The 25,167-nt window shown below is 39.6% G+C and overlaps 1 long non-coding RNA gene and 1 pseudogene across 1 annotated transcript; both read left to right on the top strand.

Annotated features, from left to right (window-relative positions):
• Positions 1–15,928: 15,928 nt before the first annotated feature.
• On the top strand, positions 15,929–24,206 carry LOC110889379. Its single transcript, XR_002563557.2, has 3 exons — positions 15,929–16,067; positions 16,805–16,894; positions 24,158–24,206. It is a non-coding gene; the product is annotated as an uncharacterized LOC110889379 (long non-coding RNA).
• On the top strand, positions 17,232–23,140 carry LOC110889378 (annotated as a pseudogene).
• Positions 24,207–25,167: the final 961 nt, after the last annotated feature.

Raw genomic sequence — 25,167 nt, 5'->3', positions numbered from 1 at the left:
CACTTTTATACTCCCCGTAATCTCCGTTATTCTTTGTCTTTATACGAACCCCGTTTACAATCTAGTTTGCTTAAACGTTCAAATCCTAACTTGACGCCTTAACTTTAAAACCGTCTTCCTATTCTTAATTCTTGAGTAGACGTACTTAGTAGACCGTTATCACTTTATTCAAAGTACTAAACCTTGTCGTTCTAAAAAAAAAGTTTGTACTTTTCAAAACGTTTCAACGCTTCCAAGTCTCAGTTATAAATAAGCACCTTTTGTCGAAACTCTTTCAAAGTCTTCCTCTTGAATAAATTTCGGGACGAAATTTCCTAAAGGAGGGGAGACTGTAACGCCCTGCTTTTTATAACATTCCGCAATTAGAAAGGTTGTCATATATTTCTAATTTCGCAAACTTGTATTCCTTGTAATTGTATTTCGTTTCGTTTCGTATCATTGTAAATCCGAAACCTCGATCGTAATAAAATTAATTATTTTGCACGAATTATACTTCGTTTATTTTTTTCACATGCTAACACATTTAAATCCTTATATACATTTGATACATACTCGTGCCCTTATAAACACATGTGTAGCTTACAAACAATTACCGTGAATACGTGATTCTAGATATCCTATACGTACAAACACTTGATTATGCGCTCACAATACACAACCTCAACTTTATTTTATATAAACTTACCTATTTAAATCTCATGTTTTATAGGTAGAATAAAAAACACTAATATAATTAATATATAAGCTATATGCTTAAAGAATGTAGCTAATCATATATTACTATACATATTATTATGCCTTATAATCCAAACTTACGGCAGATCATAAACATAGCCATTTGGTCCATGTTGACTCTTTTTTTTACCCACCTAATTACATTACATAATAATAATATAAATACATATCATACTTTATAATATGCTATGGAAATCAAACATAAAGTTGCCAAGTGTGAATGGTTGTGTGCGGCCAGAACTCGATCCGCAGCCCAACATGGACAGCCTGCCCATTGGTTGTTTTATGGCTCTCTTCTCACACCTAAATCACAATTAATAACCATCTCTTCCACTTCTACACCCTAATCCCTTATCCCACAACCTCAACCTCGCCTCTTCCTCTCTTCCTGGTACGCGACAGCGGCATCGCCACCACCGCTTAGTGGTGGCAGCACGAGACAACAATGGCAGCAGCATCACCGCCTGACGGCGAAACGGTTCGTCGCCGGTTTTCTTTCTTTCTTCGTTCATGAACGGCGTCCGATGGCGAAGCCGGTTTTCCGGCAAAACAGAAAAGCCACAGCAGCGGCGGCCACCGCCTGGTTCCGTTCAGGTTCGCAATTACGTTCGGTTCGAGTTTCGTCGGACTCGGGTTCGGTCAGCATCGGATTAGGTCAGTTGTTCCAAGTTTGTTTTGGTTTACACTTTCAGTTCGGCTCCGGTGGGAGTTCCGGGTTAGTCGGTTCGAGATGTGGGTTTGGGTAGCTCAGTGGTTCAGTTCGGTCCGGTCAGCGATAGACAACCGTTCAGATTCGGTACGATCGATTCAGATCCGGTTCAGTCGGTTCTCGTCTCGGGTCTAGGCTCGAATCTTCACCTTCGTTTCGGTATACTTATTTCCTTCAATTCAAATTCTTTCTTCGTAATTTTCATGTAATGAACTGCTGACCAAACTCATAATATAATAGCAAAGGTTTTGAAATATGTAGACAGTAGGTTTAGTAAAGAAGATGACAACTTTCTTTTTTTTTGACTATATTGATTTTTTTTTTTAAAAACAAAAACAACAGTTGTCATCTTTCCTTTGATTTAACTTTTCCTATTAAAATAATAGTTTCTTAATCAAATTTAAGTTGTTATTATCTTTTATTTTGCAAATGTAAATTTGCAAACGTTCACATAGTTAAACCAACTTGTTTAGTTTATAAGAAGTTTAAAAGATCATTTTTAGACCATTTTTTTCTATAACACAAAACTTAATAATTTATTTATGACACTAAATATTAATTAATGAGATAAATTCTAATACTTAATTATTAATTGTTTAACCATAAATACTAGGATTATTATCTAATTTGTAGAAATAAGCTAAGTCGTTTATGTTGAATTTTAAAAACATCTAGGAAAACCACTTCGTTCTCTTGGATTATTCTCCATCTTTACTCGTGCGTTATTACAAGCAATCGCAACGCAACCAATGTGAGTATACTCGTACTTTTCCCCTTTTTACTTTTACCACTTTTGGGGTGTAACATGTTTACTTATTGAAACTTACACATGAACTTTTGTCTAAACACAAGAACATTCCTATAACATGCTTGTATATGTGATAACTTGATACTTTAAATTTGGGTGATTCTTATGTGTTGAACTTATCATTAACTTCGTACGAGCCAAACCTTGACATATGTAGCGCTATAGGATTAACGACCCGCCTCTACTAAAACTTTGGTTATGTCATGAGCAAGTTGCGTTTTCTTGGTTTGATATGTTATACACATGCCATATTTAATGTTTATCTTGAATCGCATGCTTGCTATGAGGAATTGTTCACACTTTTATCTTATGCTATGTATGTACCAAACTTGTATACTCGCCTTTGCTTTTGCATTGACTTTATTTTAACATGTTACAGGTGGATGTCGACGATGCATGGAATGTAGTTGGATGCTTAGATACACACTTAAAAAGAATTGTATACATATTGTATTATTTTATTATTCAGGTTATTGTATTTGTTTCAAAAGATTTGTAATTGATCCTTTAGAAATGGAATGAAATGATTATTTAAATACTTGTCACAATTATTAGCGTTATGATGTCTCGAGCAATCTTCACACTTCGTCTCATCCCGATGTTTCCGCCATTGGTTGGGGTGTGACACTACGTGTCACCGAGCTATTGAACAAAACAAAACCAACTAACTCTATAGCTAGGGTAAGTCGGATATCGAACCAGAGGAGGATAGTGGAAAGTGTGTAATGCTCAGTTTTAATTAACTACTAGTGAAAAAGTAAAACTCAATTGTTGGTTTGATTGTTTGATTAACTAACAAATTACAAAAATAAAAAGTTGTAAACAATGGGAGAGAACAGTGGTTCCTCCGGACTTTGGAATTGCAGTTAACTTCAATTATATGTTTAATCGAACACTTACATAGACATAAGCGGACTAACCTAATCAACTAATTGTGATAACCAAAGACTAAGTACTCCGGTCAATACATAACGGGAGGTTATTTAGTGGTTACCAATCACAATTACCAACCCTAATCCCATAACAAATATATCCCAATTACTAGAACTCTCGGGAACTGAATGATCAAAGAATAAGGTTAAGCAAATGCAATCGATTACAATTAATTAACTAAATGATAAGTGAAAAGCATCGAATGCTTAGATCACTGAGTCAAACGATTGTCACCAAACACATAAAATCTGTTAACTTACAAAAACCCTCCATCCGGAGGAAACCATTAAAAAGACTAGCCGCTCATTAGGGTTGGATGATCTTCATAGGCGTCTATCTTCGTCTCTGCGTCCCACTGCCGTCGAAGATGCTGATGATGATGAGGTTTTTTGTTTTATCATTTTGCATGTGCCGCCCCAATAGAGTCCAATCATGTGCCCATGTTGATTTCGGCCCAATAGAAATTAAAAAAAAATCCCAAAAGTCCAAAATGTTGGTTGGCCCACTTCTTGTCTGCGTGAATATTAAAGATATGATGATGTTGTTTTTCTTTCTTTTCTTTTTTTTTTCTTTTCAACTTTTTTCTTCCTTTTCAACAAATATCTAATATATAATTGTCATTCATGGTTGGTAATCAAACGGGTCAAACAAGGTGTAACAAACGAAGGATATAAGGCTCAACATGGTTACTAAGGTGGGTGGATAAACAATCAACAAAAAACACAATGGAAGAGATCCTAATACCTTTATCATTTATACGCATACGCTAAATCACAATCTCGGCACGTATCATGTCACACCCCCAAAATCCACCCGTGGAGTACTACCACTTGGAGGCGTGACTGACCAGGATCCAGCCACCAATCATACTGAACAAGCATATAGTAATCATAATAGTTTAACCCATTGGATTGGTGTTTCAAAACAAACAAGTTAAGTTGCAAGCGGAAGCATAAGTTTAAAGTTAAAACATAAGTTCAAATGTTTTCAAATGAAATATGACACGCAGCAGTCCGTGTCCCACAACGACTCTCCTCCATGCAAGCTCCAGCTGAGTACCTATGGTCCTACAAAGCATGTAGTAACGAGTCAACAACTAGTTGAGTGAGTTCACGGTTGGGTGTTCGTTTTAGTTATTTCAAAAAAAACAGTTTCCTTTAACTGGCATCCTGCCGTGGGGGTTACCCCATAGTTTAAAAACGTGACATGTTCATTCCCAGTTACTCTGGCACTTCAGCCGTGGGGGCTACCCCATGTTAGTTATCAGGCATTCCGGCCGTGGGGGCTACCCCATGCGTACGCTAGACTCGTTACCATATCGACTGCTGACTGTAGTCATGTTTATGTGCCCTGAAAACATCAATGTCTATCATCATTGACGTGCCCCAGATCCATTAGTTCACGCCCGTCCTCTGCGGCATGGTGTGAGGTTTGTCAGACCTAAATAGCGCTATCTAACTAATGACCCGCTCGCCATTGGCCCGGCGATTAGTCGATACAAAAAGGAGGGACTTCGTGATAGAGTTTTAGTCTAGTACGAGTTATCCGTCCATCCGGACGAGGAATCACATTCCTGAACCATAGCCGTCCTACCCGAGGAGGACGAGGAACCCACGTTCCTTAACCCCGTTCCCAACCCAGGGAATCCCATGCTTTGTAGAGGGTGTGAACTCACCTTGGTTTGCTCGGCAGTAACACAGAAAAGTTAATCAAGTTGCAGGTAATCAATTAGGTCCTATCACAGATATTATCCGTATCAGATTCAAGCCAAGCAGCGCACGAATGTTCAACACGTATGGCAAACACGTTTAACAGCTCACAGTATTTTCAATTAACAGTAGCACATTCGGCTCATAAGTTCAGTCCAACTACTTAAGCCCAAAACACGTAATAACAGTTAACACAGAAGCCCCTAAGTCCGGCCCATTAATTAGGCCCATAACTAAGCAAGTCCAATAAGTGGTCTCGAGTCGCAACCGGACTCGCAAGCATGGTCTCGAGTCATGCTGTTTGTGTTGATCATAGGTGGTTGCGAGTCGCAACCTATGTCGCAACCACGGTCTCGGCTTGTCGTGTTTTGGTCTCGAGTCACAACAGGACTCGCAACCTGTGGTCTCGATTCATCATGCTGTGGTTGCGAGTCGCAACCAGGTGTTCTTGACTCGCAACCGGTGTCGTAACCTGGAGATTTCGAGTCGCAACCAGGGGTTCCGACTCCCCAACAGTTGCTGATTCTGCGCAGGTCGTACTATCCAATAGAATTTATGCAGAAATATGTACCAGCCACTAAACATGTTTTGTTGTCTAAATTTTACTCAAAATGGATCAAACAATGCAGGTTTCAAATATTCAAACCATATTCAAGGCATATTCAAGTAGTTCTTCATGTTCTTCAAACATTCAACAAGTTCTTCAAATATTCAAATCACAACAACCCTTATTCTAACACATTCATAGGATATTCAAAAGACATATTCATAATACATTTAACCCTTGCTCAAGCACACTATGCATTTATCCTAATTATAACATGAACAATTATCAAACACTTGAACCAAAGGCTACCATTCGGTCCTTTATTAACCCGATTACATGACAACTACAAACCGATTTCATGCTCCTTAAAACTAGTGGTTCAACCTCCTTTAAACACAAAGCATCAACAATCCGAATTCAAGCATGTTAACCGGTTCATTATTATCATACATGTAATATCATCTTTTGACAACAAACAACTATTTTCTACCAAACAAACATCTTGATAAGCAACCATCTCATGTAAAAAACAACTTAGTAAGCAAAACATAATGTCATAATATCACCAATCCAAGCACAAAACACAACAAGGATTACTAACCGGTTGAGAGATGGGAAAGGTGAACTCTAATGTTGATTTCCAAGCTTGAACCGATCTCCTAGTGCTAACCGATTGGGTCCGAAATTGATGTGTTTGTGTTCTTAGGGTTTTAGTAGGAGAGTGTGTAGAGGAGGGTGAGTGTGGTTGCCCAAAGAGTGACAAGGTTGGCAAGGGGTTTGCTATATATACTAGTTCCACAAGGTGCACCCTAAAGGGCTTACTAGCCGGTTAAGGAGGTCACGGCCCAATGGCCCAAACCGGTCACTAGGTTCTCGGCCCAAGGCCCATTCGGTTACTATACACTCGAGACCTCATGGTCTCGAGTCGGGTCCTTTGTTCTCGGGTTGGGTTCTCGGTTCACTTATAATACATACGTATATACATACAAACACACAAACAAGGCACATTTCACATAAAACTTCACATTTATTAACAAGTTAACCAGTCCCATAGTGTACAAGTATGTTACATCGAGGCACAAGAAAGGTTCTAAATTTCGAGTTGTCACATCATCCCCAAGTTGAAAGAAATTTCGTCCCGAAATTTGATGGCACTCACTGAGGAAGCTAGTTAGGTTGCATGGTTTTCCTGGTTTTCCTGGGGTGTCACATCCACCCCCCGTTGATCTGGAATTTCGTCCCGAAATTCCGTAGCTTCAGCCTCAGTAGCGTTTGCAAACAGTTGGGGATACTTTTGTTTCATCCGATCTTCGCGCTCCCAGGTGAACTCTGGGCCGCGACGTGAGTTCCAACGAACTCGAACGAGAGGTATTCTAGTGCTCTTGAGGATCTTAACATCCCGGTCCGTGATTTCGACTGGTTCCTCGACGAATTTCAACTGTTCGTCGATCGTGAGTTCCTTCAGAGGAACCACGTGGGTCTCATCTGACAGACACTTCTTCAGATTCGACACATGGAAAACGTTGTGAACTGCACCGAGTTCTGCTGGTAAGTTCAGTCTGTAGGCCACCTTGCCTATTTTCTCAATGATTTCAAAAGGTCCAACGTATCGTGGGTTGAGTTTACCTCGTTTACCAAAACGAACCACACCCTTCCAGGGTGAAACTTTGAGTAATACCCGCTCCCCAACCTGGAGCTCAAGTGGTTTTCTGCCCTTATCGGCGTAGGCCTTCTGACGGTCACGAGCGGCCGCCATGCGTTGTCGTATTTGAGCAATCCGCTCAGTAGTGTCCACCACATGTTCTGGACCAGTGATTTGACTATCTCCCACCTCTGCCCAACAAAGAGGTGACCGGCATTTACGTCCGTACAATGCCTCAAACGGAGCAGCTTTAATGCTGGTGTGGTAGCTGTTATTATACGAGAATTCCACAAGTGGCAGATGCCTTTCCCAGCTGTTGCCAAAGTCGATTACACAAGCGCGAAGCATGTCTTCTAATGTCTGGATGGTGCGCTCGGACTGCCCGTCCGTCTGTGGGTGATACCTGTGCTCATATCTAGACGTGAGCCAAAAGACTTGTGCATTGCCTGCCACAGTTCCGAAGTAAAACGTGCATCTCGATCAGAGATGATAGAGGTGGGCACCCCGTGCCTCGAAACAACTTCCTTGAGATATATTTCCGCTAAAGTGGAGAATTTATCTGTTTCCTTAATTGCCAAGAAGTGTGCGGATTTTGTAAGTCGATCCACGATCACCCAGATAGTATCATTTCCGCGCTGTGATCTAGGTAGGCCAGTAACGAAATCCATGGAAATTTGCTCCCATTTCCATTGTGGTATCTCTGGTTGTTGGAGTAGGCCTGAGGGTTTCTGATATTCCGTCTTGACTCGCGCACAAGTCAAACACTTGCTGACGTAAGTTGCTATGTGGGCCTTCATGCTAGGCCACCAATACGTAGTTTTAATATCGTGGTACATCTTGTCCGAACCAGGGTGTACCGAGTAGCGAGATTTGTGCGCTTCATCCATCACAAGTTCTCGTAAGTCGCCGTAGTGTGGGACCCAAATGCGTCCTGTTACGTAGTAAGCACCGTCTTCTTTCTGTTCTAAGCGTTGCCTTGACCCGCGTAGGGCTTCGGCCCTTACGTTTTCTGGTTTCAGTGCTTCTATCTGAGCAGCTCGTATTTGCGAAGGTAGACTAGAATGGATCGTGAGTTGTAGGGCTCTTACGCGCTTAGGCGCACTGTCCTTTCGACTGAGGGCGTCAGCCACAACATTGGCCTTGCCCGGGTGATACCTGGTAGAGCACTCGTAGTCATTTAGCAGCTCGACCCATCGTCATTGCCGCATATTCAGTTCCTTCTGCTTGAATATGTGCTCTAGGCTCCTGTGGTCGGTGTAGATTGCGCACTTGGTTCCGTACAGGTAATGCCGCCATAACTTAAGTGCGAAAACAACAGCTCCCAGCTCCAAATCATGCGTCGTGTAGTTCTTCTCGTGAACTTTGAGTTGGCGTGAGGCGTAAGCTATGACTTTATCTCGTTGCATCAATACACAACCAAGACCTTGAATTAATGCATCACAGTAAACCACAAAATCTTCTGTGCCCTCTGGCAGTGAAAGGATAGGTGCACTACAAAGTCTATCCTTTAGATGCTGAAAAGCTAACTCTTGTGCATTTCCCCAATGATAAACAACGCCTTTCTGCGTTAGCGAGGTGAGAGGCTGCGCGATCTTAGAAAAATCCTTAATGAATCTCCTGTAGTAACCTGCCAATCCCAAGAATTGGCGAATCTCCTTTGGTGTGCGAGGCGCAGGCCAGTTCTTAATAGAGTCCACTTTGGATGGATCAACGTGAATCCCATCCTCGTTCACCACATGCCCTAGGAAATGGACTTCACGAAGCCAGAAGTCGCATTTCGAGAACTTTGCGTAAAGCTGTTCCTTCCGAAGGAGTTCCAGAATAAGTCGTAGATGCTGTTCGTGCTCCTCTTTGCTCTTAGAATAGATCAGGATGTCGTCGATGAAGACTATAACAAACTTGTCTAGGTAAGGCTTGCACACTCGATTCATCAAATCCATGAAGACTGCGGGTGCGTTTGTCAGCCCAAACGGCATGACCAAAAACTCATAGTGCCCATATCGAGTCCTAAAGGCTGTCTTAGAGACATCCTCTTCTCGAACTCTCAGCTGGTGATATCCCGATCTCAGATCGATCTTTGAATAGTAGCTCGACCCCTGCAACTGGTCGAACAAGTCGTCAATGCGCGGTAGAGGATAACGATTCTTCACAGTCACCTTGTTGAGTTCACGATAGTCGATTCACATCCTGAAGGTACCATCCTTCTTCTTCACAAAAAGTACTGGGGCTCCCCAAGGCGATGAGCTAGGACGAATAAAACCTTTATCCAGGAGTTCTTGTAGTTGCGTAGAGAGTTCTTCCAACTCTGATGGAGCTAAACGATAAGGTGCACGTGCTACAGGCGCAGCTCCAGGAGCTAGTTCAATCTGAAACTCGACTTGGCGATGGGGCGGAAGACCAGGTAATTCCTCAGGGAATACCTCAGGATAGTCTCGTACAACTGGAAAATCTTCTAGCTTCTTCTCTTTCTCTGTGGTATCAGTAACTAGGGCCAAAATCGCAGTGTGGCCCTTTCGTAAGCACTTCTGGGCCTTAAGAAGAGAGATGATGTTCTCAACAGCGCTTCTCTTGTCGCCACGAATCATGAGTGGTTCACTACCCGAACCAGGAATACGAACGATCTTCTCGTTGCAAAGAATCTCTGCTCGGTGTTGGGATAACCAATCCATCCCAATGACAACGTCAAAGCTACCCAAGACGATAGGAATAAGGTCAATGGAGAAGGTCTGGTTAGCGAGAATGAGTTGGCAACCTTTGACTACATGTGAGGCCTCCAAACTTTTACCATTGGCTAGCTCTACAGTGTGCTTGGTGTTCAGGGGTGTGGGAGTACGCTTAAGCATTTTACTAACTTCTAGAGACACATAGCTAGTATCGGCACCCGAATCAAATAAGATTGTAACATAAAAGTCGTCGAGAAGGAACTTACCCGTCACCACGTTGGGATCATTCCTTGCTTCACCTTGACCAATCACGAACACTCGCCCCCTAGCACCATTGTTGTTGTTGTTGTTTCCATTGTTACCATTCCCCTGATTGTTGTTGTTGTTGTTCTGATTCAGTTGGGGACAATCTTTCTTGAAGTGGCCTTCAGCTCCACACTGAAAGCATCCTTTGTTGTTACCCTGTTGCTGTCGCTGGTTCTGTTGAGGTTGCTGGCGATTCTGATTGGCGGGATATGCGCTCCTGCAATCCTTTGCAACATGACCAGGCTTGTTGCACCGATGACAGTTGCCCCTGGTGCATGGCCCACTGTGGTGTAGGTTGCAACGATTGCCTTTGGGGTGATTCCCCTTGTACCCGCCATGACTTTGACCACCCGACGATTGCTGACTGGGGCTCTTGTGGTCGTCAGTCTTTCTCTGCTGAGACTGAGATTGCACAGAAGTTGAACCCCTGCTTGAAGTTCCATCCCATTTCCGCTTGTCCCCACTAGAAGTACCAGAAGTAGTTGCAGCACCTATGCGCTTTGGTAACTTGTTCTGCTCCACCGCCTGATCAGCGAGACGGTGAGCCAACTGAACAACCTGCTGGATAGTAGTCAAGTTTGCTGAAGTCACATGGCTTTGGATCTCTGGCACCAAGCCCTTGAGATAGAGTTCAATTCGCTTATACGGAGGGTCCACCATAGTAGGACACAACAAGGCAAGCTCATGCGATCTCTTAGTATACGCCTCAATCTCTGACCCCGTCATCTTGAGGTTGTAGAACTCATCTTCCAGCTTATGGATGTCATCGCGACTGCAGTATTCCTCCCTGATCATTTCCTTGAAATTTTCCCATGGGGTGGCGTTGGCAGCAACCAACCCCAACATCTGCACTTGAGCATTCCACCACGTGAGGGCCAAACCCTCGAGAGTACCAGTAGCATACTTCACCCTGCGCGCTTCAGGGCATTCGCACATTTCGAACACAGACTCTAGTTTCTCAAACCAGTGTAGGAGGCCTACTGCTCCTTCAGTTCCGCTAAAAGTAGTGGGTCGGCAGTCCATGAAGGTCTTAAAAGTGCACACCGGTGCCTGAGCATATTGACCTAAGGTAGGTGAAAGAAAGACAGAGTTTAACACAAAGGTTGGTTCACGAGAGTAGGATCCAAATGATCCTAGAACAAATTCGGACTGCGGGATATACCTCCTGCGTTTGCAGCTGCAAGCGCTGCGGCAACTCGTTCGTTGATCAAAGCCGTCAACTGGGCTTGTGTCATGTTTACGCGTCCAGACATGATTCTTCATAATAAGAGTAATACGTGTGAGAGAGGTTCGCGAAAGCACGATAGTATGATAGAGTAAGCACACTCGTGTTCAAGCAATAGTAGTTATACTAATCAAGCATACCATGGGCAATGTACTATGTAACTAACAAGTAGGCAATATACACATATCATATTACCTAGTATGTCGAGCCTTGCATGCGGAGTGAAGTGTCGTTGTGGACCGTTGAGCCCTGTACCGGTTATAGTCTGGTTTTAACAAAAACGTTTCTCTTTTATTAAAACCAAGTTCACTATAACCAATGGCTCTGATACCAATCTGTCACACCCCAAAAATCCACCCGTGGAGTACTACCGCTTGGAGGCGTGACTGACCAGGATCCAGCCACCAATCATACTGAACAAGCATATAGTAATCATAATAGTTTAACCCATTGGATTGGTGTTTCAAAACAAACAAGTTAAGTTGCAAGCGGAAGCATAAGTTTAAAGTTAAAACATAAGTTCAAATGTTTTCAAATGAAATATGACACGCAGCAGTCCGTGTCCCACAACGACTCTCCTCCATGCAAGCTCCAGCTGAGTACCTATGGTCCTGCAAAGCATGTAGTAACGAGTCAACAACTAGTTGAGTGAGTTCACGGTTGGGTGTTCGTTTTAGTTATTTAAAAAAAAACAGTTTCCTTTAACTGGCATCCTGCCGTGGGGGTTACCCCATAGTTTAAAAACGTGACATGTTCATTCCCAGTTACTCCGGCACTCCAGCCGTGGGGGCTACCCCATGTTAGTTATCAGGCATTCCGGCCGTGGGGGCTACCCCATGCGTACGCTAGACTCGTTACCATATCGACTGCTGACTGTAGTCATGTTTATGTGCCCTGAAAACATCAATGTCTATCATCATTGACGTGCCCCAGATCCATTAGTTCACGCCCGTCCTCTGCGGCACGGTGTGAGGTTTGTCAGACCTAAATAGCGCTATCTAACTAATGACCCGCTCGCCATTGGCCCGGCGATTAGTCGATACAAAAAGGAGGGACTTCGTGATAGAGTTTTAGTCTAGTACGAGTTATCCGTCCATCCAGACGAGGAATCACATTCCTGAACCATAGCCGTCCTACCCGAGGAGGACGAGGAACCCACGTTCCTTAACCCCGTTCCCAACCCAGGGAATCCCATGCTTTGTAGAGGGTGTGAACTCACCTTGGTTTGCTCGGCAGTAACACAGAAAAGTTAATCAAGTTGCAGGTAATCAATTAGGTCCTATCACAGATATTATCCGTATCAGATTCAAGCCAAGCAGTGCACGGATGTTCAACACGTATGGCAAACACGTTTAACAGCTCACAGTATTTTCAATTAACAGTAGCACATTCGGCTCATAAGTTCAGTCCAACTACTTAAGCCCAAAACACGTAATAACAGTTAACACAGAAGCCCCTAAGTCCGGCCCATTAATTAGGCCCATAACTAAGCAAGTCCAATAAGTGGTCTCGAGTCGCAACCGGACTCGCAAGCATGGTCTCGAGTCATGCTGTTTGTGTTGATCATAGGTGGTTGGGAGTCGCAACCTATGTCGCAACCACGGTCTCGGCTTGTCATGTTTTGGTCTCGAGTCGCAACAGGACTCGCAACCTGTGGTCTCGATTCATCATGCTGTGGTTGCGAGTCGCAACCAGGTGTTCTTGACTCGCAACCGGTGTCGTAACCTGGAGATTTCGAGTCGCAACCAGGGGTTCCGACTCCCCAACAGTTGCTGATTCTGCGCAGGTCGTACTATCCAATAGAATTTATGCAGAAATATGTACCAGCCACTAAACATGTTTTGTTGTCTAAATTTTACTCAAAATGGATCAAACAATACAGGTTTCGAATATTCAAACCATATTCAAGGCATATTCAAGTAGTTCTTCATGTTCTTCAAACATTCAACAAGTTCTTCAAATATTCAAATCACAACAACCCTTATTCTAACACATTCATAGGATATTCAAAAGACATATTCATAATACATTTAACCCTTGCTCAAGCACACTATGCATTTATCCTAATTATAACATGAACAATTATCAAACACTTGAACCAAAGGCTACCATTCGGTCCTTTATTAACCCGATTACATGACAACTACAAACCGATTTCATGCTCCTTAAAACTAGTGGTTCAACCTCCTTTAAACACACAAAGCATCAACAATCCGAATTCAAGCATGTTAACCGGTTCATTATTATCATACATGTAATATCATCTTTTGACAACAAACAACTATTTTCTACCAAACAAACATCTTGATAAGCAACCATCTCATGTAAAAAACAACTTAGTAAGCAAAACATAATGTCATAATATCACCAATCCAAGCACAAAACACAACAAGGATTACTAACCGGTTGAGAGATGGGAAAGGTGAACTCTAATGTTGATTTCCAAGCTTGAACCGATCTCCTAGTGCTAACCGATTGGGTCCGAAATTGATGTGTTTGTGTTCTTAGGGTTTTAGTAGGAGAGTGTGTAGAGGAGGGTGAGTGTGGTTGCCCAAAGAGTGACAAGGTTGGCAAGGGGTTTGCTATATATACTAGTTCCACAAGGTGCACCCTAAAGGGCTTACTAGCCGGTTAAGGAGGTCACGGCCCAATGGCCCAAACCGGTCACTAGGTTCTCGGCCCAAGACCCATTCGGTTACTATACACTCGAGACCTCATGGTCTCGAGTCGGGTCCTTTGTTCTCGGGTTGGGTTCTCGGTTCACTTATAATACATACGTATATACATACAAACACACAAACAAGGCACATTTCACATAAAACTTCACATTTATTAACAAGTTAACCAGTCCCATAGTGTACAAGTATGTTACATCGAGGCACAAGAAAGGTTCTAAATTTCGAGTTGTCACATCATCCCCAAGTTGAAAGAAATTTCGTCCCGAAATTTGATGGCACTCACTGAGGAAGCTAGTTAGGTTGCATGGTTTTCCTGGTTTTCCTGGGGTGTCACATATCAAACCACACAAGTTCTAATACAAAGCAACATATGGCCTACTCTCAGCAAATGAAAATGTATAGTAATTCAATTAACAATCTAGTAGGCTCAAATATCTCACCGAACAAAAGGAATATAGGTTGCCGACGTATAGCATGTGTAATTCCTAAAGCATGTTACCCCTAGTTAGGCATCTCTTTTTAATTCTTCTCTAAAACAACTGTCAGATATACTCTCATGAAACTTAAAGGGACAACCATGACTAGGGATCTAAGTTAGTTTAATATCGACAAGGAACCCATTAGCAATTGAAAATGCTAGTTTTCATGTAGTTCAAGCATACTTGAGACAAAAATTTTCAAAATTTTTTCAATTTTCACCAATTTCAACCCTTCAAGCATTTAAGATCAACAATCATATCAACCCTCTCTCGAGTTACCGCATCCCCACACTTGGGATACATTGTCCCCAATGTATGGTGCAATTTATAATCATAACCCGAGAGATACCACCCACAGACCATGAACGGCTAACAACTAGACAACTCAACACAAAGAAACCACTCCCAACACAAAAATTCACACCACCAAGTACACAAAAACAAATAAAACAAAGGATAGATAAACACATGCACCTGATCAGAAAACAAGTGAGTGTTTGTAGTGGTGTAGCTGCTGCGATCTAACCGGAACATACGCCCCTCATAGATTCTTTGAGATCTCATCGGGGATGTTGCCAAACATCCCCACACTTGATTCATTGCATCCGTGAAGATGGAACGTAGAAGCCTGTCAAAACACAAACACACCAAAACGAAACCAAACCAAAGTACAATACTCTACATCCTCGGGCTGCCTCCCGAGAGCGCTAAGTTTTAGGTCTTCAGCCAGACCGTACCTGCTATGCGCTACGGTGTTCTCAATGCACACTTACCCAAAACATTTCCAACGAATGCTCGGAAATTTACATGCCATCTCCATAAACTCGTCAGTATAATTGGCATGTTTAGAAAGCACATGCGGGTTTCGCTAATCCACTTCACGAGATATACACCGATGTCTTGTAGCTTCACCCTTTTCATCTTCTTCCTCGAACCCTCTTCCCCACACTTATTAATTTGAATGATTGATATGGGGAGAGGTTCGGTACATACATTCATCTCATCAGACTGCTCTGCCTCCTCATCCTCACACACCATCTGATCCACTAGTGACTCTTCATCAGATAGAGGATTCATTGGTGTGGTATTATCCTCCACAACTGTAACACCCCGAAATCGAGTTTGGTAATCAAAACCCCTTATTATTAATACACTGGTAAAATACCGTTAGCAGTAACGGTAACCCGGTAAATATTAGGATTTAAAATAAATAAATCTAATATTAAATAAAACGTGAATAGATGTTTTTAAGGAAATAAAGTTATGAGAGGCCCGAGTTTACGGGACATAGAATGAAACAGGTTATAACCCCAGAACCAACTAAGTTAACTAGGAATAATTAACCTAGTTAATTATGTGTGATCAAGTGAATGAATAGAAAACAAGATTTAAACCCTCTTTATAAAACATCTAAATATGAGGGACTAAAAATGGGCAAACTAGAAAATGTTTTAATTAAAACATAAACACTCCATATTGGAGTCTCCTGGAGATCGACCAGAGAACAGGGGGTGCGACCCCAAGCTTTATCAAAACCTAGTTCATCACAAAACTCACAAATTGAGGGCTCAAACCAAGTCAAAATCGAAAATCAAGCATAGATTACTGATCCTCATCACAAGAGGATCACAAGGTATGTAAAATTTCATAAAAACTCTCAACTTGAAATTCTCATGTAATTGGGAAAATCTGAAATTATAGTTGCATGTATGTCTTATGATGATCTAGGAACAACTATAGTGTCTAGGGACAAACCCTAGACAAATGCAAGTTGAAATCATGTGAAATTGTAGTGAAACCTATGAACACCATTGTAGGCGATTGATGGTTTATGTGAAATTTGATGAACACTAGGAAATAGAGTGTTGATCTAGTATAATTTGACAATTTGAAGTGATTTCAGAAATTATAGAAGTTAACAACTTTGTAAGATGGTTGATTTATGTGAAATTAGGGCTAAGAGATAAGCCAGAGACTTGATAAATAAACATGTAAAATTCTGCCCTTAAAGTGTTTGATGAAATGCCTCAAAGAAAGCTCGAAACTAGAATTTTTGAAGTTAAAACACTTAATTGTGATGTTTTGGCTATTATACAAAATGTGATTAAAAAGAGTTCTAAATATGATGAACGTGGATAGAACTTTGGTTAAAACGATGGTCTAAAGATAACGCCTACCGGGTAATTAAAGAATGCTAAAACTAGTTGATGAACTCGAATATGCAATTAGTATACTAATGGGCATTTGACTTTTAAAAAGTCAAACTGACCTATAATCCGATAAATGGTAATTTTTGATATGAAATTTGTAAGGTGGAATAATCGTATTAAATTATGATTAAACTAACCACCTTGAAAACAATGATGATAGTTTGACGCGTAACAAGCTAGGTGGAAGCTTGATGAGGGAGCGGGTCAAACGAATCAAGAAGGAAAGGAAAAAGCATAGTTCGGACACGAGGTAAGTATATCTTACACTAGTCATATATTTCATAATATAATTTTTGTCGTATTACGAAAAAGATAATTTATGACGTAAGCCATAGTAGGCTAAAAAGTGTTAAGAAATGGAATTATAAGTAAGTGACCGCACGGTGTAAATCGGAGCGAGTCATATATATATATCTATACTATATATAATATACATATCCAAAGGACTTCTTAAGGTCATAGAAATTTCCTTAAAACACCCTTAAAGCATTATGTACAAGTCTTTTAAGCACCATTGAACTTGAGTTTCCAATTATACCCTTTCACTCAAACAAAACACGCGGACACCATCCTCTACTCTCTCTCATCCTCTCATTTTATCCGCCTCTCATCCTCTACTCTCTCTCTCTCTCTCTGGCGACTCAGATCTAGGGTTTGTTTCTCCTCACATAAGAGTTTGTTTCTCTTCAAGTCTACGATTCCTTTTCAGATATGTGTTTGTTTCTTCTTGTTCTTCTTCTTCTTCAGATCTGTGTAGTAAGCAAAGTAGGTTTATCTTTTCTTTTTTGTTGAATATTTTCTCATACAAAACTTTGTAGTCTACGAGCCCTAACTTTTTTTTTTACCTTTTTACTGTTTTTCTGATGGAAACCGAGAATGGAGGTCGAGAGGCTCTACGACGTCGTTTCCGGTGCTCCGGTGGTGGAGATCTTCGGTTTGATGGTTTAGACGGTTGTGGATGCTCAGAAATATGTTTATTGGCTTCTGTTTTTGGTACATCTGCACTATGTTATGAATGTTATTGTTTAGGTTTACGAGATCTGTGTTATTGTGATGTTCTGGTGTTAGTTTAAGTTGTTTCTGTGCGTTTTATAGTTTTTACTTGTTGTTATGTGAATTAGAGGAACTATTGTAATGATTATATAGTTTTTATTTTGATTTGATGAGTAATGATGTTTTGGTAAGTATATCTAGATTGATTTAATGCGTTTTGTTGAGGAATTTTTTGTTGTTGCTGGAGTTATTTTATGATCTTATTCTGTTGCTGTGAAATTTGTTATTATTGATGTTCAAATTATGAATCTAAAGTTCTTTGTTGATTTTGAATGTATTTGGAATAACTATGTTGGGAGGGAGTTATTATTTTGAAGCTTTAATAGTTTGTATTATATCATGGTGTTTTGTTACATTTTACTCTTTTATTTATTAAATTCGTATCCATGTTTGTATCGTAGGTACCATGTCTCTCTTTTTGCCAGTTGGAAACAAAGGGGAATGTTTGCAGCATGTATTTGCATTTCTCAGTTGCTTCTGGTTCTTAGCAAAATGGATTTGGTTTTCAGTTATGTGCCTGAATTTTATTTAGAAACTCTGGTACGCCATTAAACCCTCATAATATAAACTTTCACTTTTTTGCGTTACCCAAAAATATTTTGAGGTTATTAAACCCTCTTGATCTTGCTTTGCAGGTTGATTGTTTTCATGTTTTGCAAAAGAGTGATCCTCCTTTTGTCTCTACAGGAATGTTTATAAAACAAGGACTTTGTTCATTTATACGTTCCTCTTTTTTAATGTTTGTAAGTTTATAACTACGGATATAAACTATTTACGTATAAACTAATGTTTTCGATGTTTTTTATTCAGGTTACTTTTGTGGTTACCCATTTCAGCGACCCGAGAATATCAAGCACAGAACTAAGAGATCTACTTCTGCAATCAATTTCTGTATTAGTTCAGTACAAAGAGTTTTTGGCTGCTTTTGAGAGCAACCGAGCAGCAACTCATAGCCTCCCAACATCACTTTTATCAGTCTTTGATAACCGATCATGGATTCCTGTAACGATTTGTAAGTAAAGTAAGTTTTTTAGATTAAATTTGTCTAACAATTATTTTAAAAATCTTATTTTTTTTTGTTTTTTTAATTATTTATTGGAGTTGTGGCTGCAAGTTTGGTATCGGGTTACAAGTTGTCGGATTCGGGTCAAGAAGGTGGCGACCCATGTTTGCCTGTTGCATGGTCATGGTTGGAGTGTAATTCAGATCGTGAACCGAAGATTATATTGGTGTATCTTTCTTGACTTTATTTATCTTGATGTTAACTCCAATGTAGAAAATAAAAAGCAAGACTGGTGTGATTTACACAAACGCGAAAACGTTGTTATATTTCTCCATCGCAATGATTGCTCGCAAGGTTGGCCCTGCTGATTCCAATAACTTGCAGCCGGTTGGTCCAATCACTCCATGTAATTTCTCCATCGCAATGATTGCTCGCAAGGTTGGCCCTGCTCTTGCCTGTGGCTGTACTGTGGTCATAAAGCCCTCTGAGCTCACACCATTGACCGCCTTAGCAGCAGCTGAGCTGGCTCTACAATCTGGAATTCCGCCTGTAAACCCACGTCCACCATAACTTTTTTTATCACTCATCACGTAATGTCTAATTACATTTTTGTCCTCTGAAGGGTGTCTTGAATGTGGTCATGGGATATCCTCCTAGCATTGGTGATTCTCTACTATAGAGCACACAGGTTTTTTTTTATCAGATAGTTTACATTAGTTACGGTTTATTGTAATTCGTTTTTAAGATATTTTAACAAATGAAACAATCATTTGTTTGTTTATCTCCACAAGCGATGCTCTTTTTTTTATGTCTAACAGGATGGCAATATGGTTAGATCGTTGATAGCTGATATCCATAATTAAAACATTTTGATTAAAGACCATTTTATGGAATTAGGGGTGCTAAACGGGTCGGGTTCGCGGGTTGGCGGGTTCAACCCGACTCGAACCCGAAAATTTTACACGAATCCGAATCCAATCCGAACCCGAAAATCGTATCATTCATATAAGTGTCATTTATGGAGCTTATATAAATTCATAGCTATCTTTTATTACCCATCTAGAAGTAGCTTAAAGAGGGAACTGGCCCTGATACAGACATTGGCCTTATGATCATATAATGGTGCGCAAATTGATATTTTTTTTTTAAAATAATCTTTTCTATTACCTTTTTGTTCTAAATATCTTATTTATTAGTCATTCTTTGATATATTGTGTTGTATTGGCAGGGAAAGGAATTAATCCAAGTAGGTATTGAGGCTGGTGCTAGATTATTTATTATGGAAGAAATATTGAGGTCTATCCTTATCTAAAAATAATTGTCCAAAACTATTAGTTTGATATATTGATATCAAGTAGATTAAACATATGGATATAGTTTTTTCCAAACTGTAACACATGTGTGTTTAGTCCTTTTCACTCAAAGATGTTAAAAAGTTCATTTGACTCCAAGTGAAATGACCATTATACCCTTAAAACAATTCGACGCACTTTGTTTTACCTTTTCAGTTTTGTTCATATGACATGTGTTAATTAATTATCATAAGTGGATTGAAATGGCCACCTTTAAAAATATAACAACAATTTCCAGGAGTTCTTTAGGTCAGTCATCAGTGACATCTACTTCGTTTTTTATTTTTGTTTTGCTCCTGATCTCTGGCTTCTTAATTCCATTTTACACGCTGTTTGGCAAATTAAAGTCATGATTTTTTGGTATTAAGTTTTAGTCTTGTGGAAATGGAAAATACTGTATGTTGTTGTGATGGCATTTGAATTGCAATTTTTAATTGCAATTTTTTAGGCACTGGAGAGTGTTGATGAAGCTGTTGTAAGGCTTAAGGAATTACTTCAAGAGTTACACGTATCCAGATCCAGTTCTGGAAAAGAGCATTTAAAAGATGCATGTTCTGACCTTGAGAAAATAAGAAAGCTTAAAAAAGAGGCTGAATTTCTCGAGGCATCTTTTAGAGCCAAGGCTGATTGCCTTCAGAGCTACATGTAATTTTTTTTCTTCGAACAGATGCATTGTTTTGAAAACATTTGATTCTGATTTTTGTTTTTTTTTTCCAGGTATCATTTAGGAGCAGATTTGTTAAGCTTGGGTTCGGTAGTTGGGGAATCGTTATTGAAAGATCTTTGGCAACATCAAGACGCCATTTTGTATTGTTCTCTAAAGGTATAAATTGCATAGATTGCTTGGATCGTACAAATGTTGAACAATACACATAGGTTTGTATTAACATCTTTAAACTGACTTATTTTTACGTGTGTAAATGACCAAACGGGTCAGATTTGGATTTCCTGAAAGGCTGAAGCACGTTTAGGCGAACAAACGGTTTTTCTATACAGTTGTGAGATAAAACATAACCAAATCAATTCATTTATAAGTAAGCTGATCAAAGTTGCCCTTTTTACTTATTTAGTACTTTTGGATTTTGTTGGCTGTTGTCACTTACATGCACGCTCCTTGAACTGTTTGAATTCCAGATTATTGAGCGTAGTTTGCCCAAGAAGCGGAAAGTGAATAACGATCTGTTTGTTATTGAGAAAGAAGAGATGGGAAAAATCGGTATATATTGGGTGAACATGGTCAGACAAGACATACCAAAACATCTTTAGGGAAATCAGCTTCCATAGATAGCAGTTAACAGACGCCAAGATATTTGTAGAAAACCGTCAACGTGATGTCGGTGTATAAGTGCTGTTATGATATTTTAATTTTTTTTCTTGTTTACATGCTTAAGAAGTTTCGCTTTGTTCCAGGTAAAGATGAAGGTGAGTAGATCGCTTAAGTTGACGAGGGGTGCTTCAATTCGCACAAGGAAACTGGCAAGGGACATGCTGGTCTTTTGGAAGAGAATCGATAAAGAAATGGTAATATTTTTGTATTTTAAGTGTTGAGTGAAGTTGACAACACTAACGTTGTTCTTTCAGGCTGAAATAAGGAAAAAGGAATAAAAAGAAGCTGCGGAAGCTTTGAAACGTGAACAGGAGCTTCGGCGCAGTGAGCGAGCGAGCGAGCGCAGCAAGCGCAGCCGCAGCGGCGTGGCGAGCGCAGCCGCGACAAGCGTAGCGGCATGGTTAACAAAAATGGCAATATTCGTGTATGGGACTTGACTGCAAATTCGTGCAGCTGTGAGCTGGTATGTGATGATTTTTCGTCATTTTACTGTGTCATGTTTTAATTTCTGAAAAATTATGAGTATTTTTCCTGTTACATTTTTCAAGTGTAAGCAAAGCAAAAGCGAGAAAAAGAGTCGAAAGGCTATGTTTAAGCTTGGAATGAAGCCCATTCTTGGAGTCGGTCGTGTTACCGTTAAAAAGAGCAAGAATGTAAGTTCAATATAACCCCAAATTGTAACCGAACCAAATAATTAATCACTTAGATATATCTATTAATAATACAATCTTCTAATTAAAAAATATAGAAAGAGTCGTGGGCAGTCACCATAAAGTTGTGAACTACAGTTAATCATGCCATTATTTTGCAAGGGTCATTGATAAGAAAATACTTAAATTCAGAAATTAGTAACCCAAAAGACGGAAAGCGTTATTGTTTTCTGTAGAGGTGGAAACTGCAACTCATTTGCCTAAAAATGGGTTAAATATTGTATATATTTGCCTCCAACAAGGTCAAATTGGTTAACTTAAAAACTTAAAAAAATATAGCTTTTGTAATCTTATTCACTACATTTTCTTGCAAGGTAAAGTTACCTTAAAGCATCGGTGCAAACGAACCGAGCTCGAGTTCGATAAACTTAATGAGAGCTCGAGCTTAGGTCGGTTCGAGCTTTGTTTTCAAAGCTCGAGCTCGGCTTGTTGGTAGTTTCTCCGGCTCGAGCTTGGCTCGTTTATAATCTACCTTCAAGAAATTCATTTTTCCATATTCTACTGTTAGTTTCCACAATTGTTTGTTGCTTGTAAATCATTAGTTTCATCATTTTGCAGATGCTATTTGTGATCTCAAAGCCAGATGTTTTCAAGTCCCCTTGTTTCAGACACATATGTAATATTCGGCGAAGCAAAAATAGAGGATCTGAACTCACAGTTGCAGAGTCAGGCAGCAGAGCAATTCAAAGCACCTAACCTTAGCAACGTGATATCGACGCCTGAACCAACAGTCGTGGCTCAGGACGATGAGGATGTAGACGAGACCGGGGTGGAGCCCAAGGACATCGAGCTGGTCATGACTCAAGCCGGGGTCTCAAGACCAAAGGCGGTCAAGGCGTTAAAGGCTGCAGATGGTGACATTTTATCGGCCATTATGGAACTCACAACTTGAAAGTGATTGACTCGCTGTCGATTTGTTTTTGTTCCTGTAATGTTTGAGATTGTTTGATCATGTTGTTATCTATTGTGCATTGGCAATTGGGTCTTTTTGCTGAATTTGAGGATTTGAGGAATGATAAAGGAAATGGTTTATTTGAAATGTTGTTGGGTGTTTGATATAGTTTTTGCATTTTTAAAATTATATTTTTAAATAAGTGTTTTGTGTTTTTAAAGTAAAATTTTAATTTTTTTAACAGTCACAAGTAAAATTTAAACAATTTTTGTTAAAGTTATGTAGTTTAAAAGACTTTGAATAAATTTTGGATGTCCATTCAGAAAATTTTAAGTAAAATCCAACAATCAATTTTTTTTATTTATAATTTAAAAACTGATAATACTATATATAATACAAAATTATGGTGATAAAATGTTTATAATTATTATACGGCCTTATAATAAAATATGTAACTTGTAAATTTAAAATGGAAGTATATATCGTAAATTTTAAATAACCAACTATTATTTAACAAAGCATTATCGTTTAAATTGTGGCTATTTCATGGAACAAGGACAAAATTTAAAAATATAAAATTCAAATTTTATGAAATCTAAATTTATACTATACCAGCCGTTTACTCGTGCGATATGGCGGGAAACATATCACTTAGGTTGGTGAGTTTAGGGCTATGTACGGGGCGGTTCGGTTTTGAGCCATAACCAAAACAAATTTCGCGATGCAACAGAAAACACAACACTTGTGAGTAACTCTTTAAATCCCCATGACCGGTTTTGAAGTACCTTAACCGAAAATTTAGATTTTAATTATAACCCGACTGAACTGAACCTTCTCATGAACACCCTTAGAATTACTAACAAGTGTTGTGTTTTCCGTTGTATCGCGAATTTGGTTTTGGTTATGGCTAAAAACCGAGACGCCCCGTATATAGCCCTAAACTCATCAATCTAAGTAATATGTTTCCCGCCGCATCGCGCGGGTAAACGACTAGTATATATATATATATATATATATATATATATATATATATATATATATATATATATATATACGAGGTGGTAATAAATATCATCTCGCTAATATAATCGGTCAATTCGGCCAAACGGGTCAAAAGGTGAAATTATCACCCTTTGACAATATCGACTAATGGGTTGTCAAGATGCATGATTTTAGGAAATAAATAGCACATGGATGCTTACATCGCTATCGCTTAGCAGCCATTAAGGAAAGGTATTGAAACGGGTCAATATATTGATCCGAGCCAGGTATGTATAATAATACAACTCATCATGTAGAGCTTGGAGTTTTATAATAGTTAGACGAGGTTAAAATAAGATATTCGGTTATCTTTTAGGTAAAGAGAATAAGTTGAGTTATGATTAAGGTGTTTTAGAAAAATATTGGTTTCTAAACAAGAATATGGTTAAAAGGTCGGATTTGGGGTTCAAACAAGCACTAATAGTCCTTCGTCGTAAAAGAATGACTAAAATTGACTAAAACGCCCTTGTTGGCTAATTCGAATAAACAACCTTTAAAGGTAGTTTTGAAACGAGTTTTATGATCAAATAAATAATTGGAATAAGTGTAAGAAGCGAAAGATGTAAACTTTCGGTCAAATAACTCTATATGAGCCTTTGCCGTAAATTAGCAATCAGACGAGAAAAACTCGGATTATATAGATCATCTCATTAATTCCACCACAATTATAGTTGTGGTGGAAGATTACTTGATAAGAATGTTGTATATAATGCTAGAAATGAATGAAAGCGACTTTAAGCTTTAAAGTGCTTAAATACCTTTAACGGGTCAAAATAAGCACTTGAACGTAAACGGGTTCTAACTAAGTAAGAAACCCATGATCTATGAATTATTTGATAGGAAATATTGAAATTATGATTTCCATGAGTTTATGGATCAAGTAAACATGTTTGTTTGATAAAATCGTGAACGGGTTAAAATTTGGTAAAAATGGTAATAAGCTGAAGACTTAAAAGTCTTAAATTTTGTTAATTCGGATGTTGGATTTTGACTCCATATTATGAAGGGTCAAATTACAATCAAGTAGGAAGAAACGGTGGGTCAAACGGATAAGCGGTTTGAAAGATACGAAAGTTTTCGTGCCAATTAACGGCAAAATAGGAAAGCTGGAATGCAGGGGCCACCGTAAATTACGGTGCCACCGC

The sequence above is a fragment of the Helianthus annuus genome, chromosome 11 (assembly GCF_002127325.2).
Source record: "Helianthus annuus cultivar XRQ/B chromosome 11, HanXRQr2.0-SUNRISE, whole genome shotgun sequence".
Taxonomy (NCBI): Eukaryota; Viridiplantae; Streptophyta; class Magnoliopsida; order Asterales; family Asteraceae; genus Helianthus; species Helianthus annuus.
Note: the sequence above shows the minus strand (reverse complement) of the source record. Positions and strands in the feature narration are given on the sequence as shown.